At 36.2% G+C, this 737-nt stretch overlaps 1 non-coding gene across 1 annotated transcript; it reads left to right on the top strand.

The window, feature by feature from the left end:
- The first annotated feature begins 630 nt into the window (after window positions 1-630).
- LOC131178030 (small nucleolar RNA R71) lies at window positions 631-737 on the top strand. Its single transcript, XR_009147161.1, has one exon. It is a non-coding gene; the product is annotated as a small nucleolar RNA R71 (small nucleolar RNA).

The following is a 737-nucleotide window of genomic DNA, read 5'->3' as shown; positions in this document are numbered from 1 at the left end:
TTATGTAGTGGAATTTTGTTCTTGCTGTTTTGGTGGATGATTCATATTTCTCTGCTGAAAATTAGGCAATGGTTGCCTATTTTGCTGATTTGGAATTTCTTGTTGTTGTTGTGGTTGAAGATTCTGATTTGGGACTTGAATTTGCTGATTTTCCCATGAAAAGTTGGGATGATTCCTCCAAGTTGGATTATAAGTTTGAGAGCAAGGATTCCCCATTTGTTTGTTTCCATAATTATCAACATATGGAGCTTGCTCTCCATAGTCTACTCCACAACTTGTAGTTCCTTCTGCATAAGCAACTTGTTGTGAACTTCAGATGATGATGATGAACTAACCAACATACTTAAATCTTTCATCTTCTTAGCCAAAACATTTATAAGTGTATCAAACTTTGCATTAATCATGTTGAATGGATTAAGGTCATACATTCCAGCAGCTTGCCTCTTTTGAGTTGGAGCTGGTCCTCTTGGACTACTCCAAAGATGAGTCTTCTTTGCAATTTTCTCCAATAGCTCATAAGCTTCATCTTCATGCTTCATATTAAATTCTCCTCCTGTTTGAGCATCAATTATCCCTCTAATTGCAGGAGTAACATTGGTGTAAAAATTTTGGTTTATCATCCATTTTGGAATGGCATGATGTGGGCATTGTCTCTTTAATTCCTTCCATCTCATCCATGATTCATAGAGAGTTTCATCTTCTCTTGTTCTAAAAGCTGTCATTTGATTCCTCAATTC

This window comes from Hevea brasiliensis, chromosome 2, assembly GCF_030052815.1.
Source record: "Hevea brasiliensis isolate MT/VB/25A 57/8 chromosome 2, ASM3005281v1, whole genome shotgun sequence".
NCBI classification, from domain to species: domain Eukaryota; kingdom Viridiplantae; phylum Streptophyta; class Magnoliopsida; order Malpighiales; family Euphorbiaceae; genus Hevea; species Hevea brasiliensis.
Note: the sequence above shows the minus strand (reverse complement) of the source record. Positions and strands in the feature narration are given on the sequence as shown.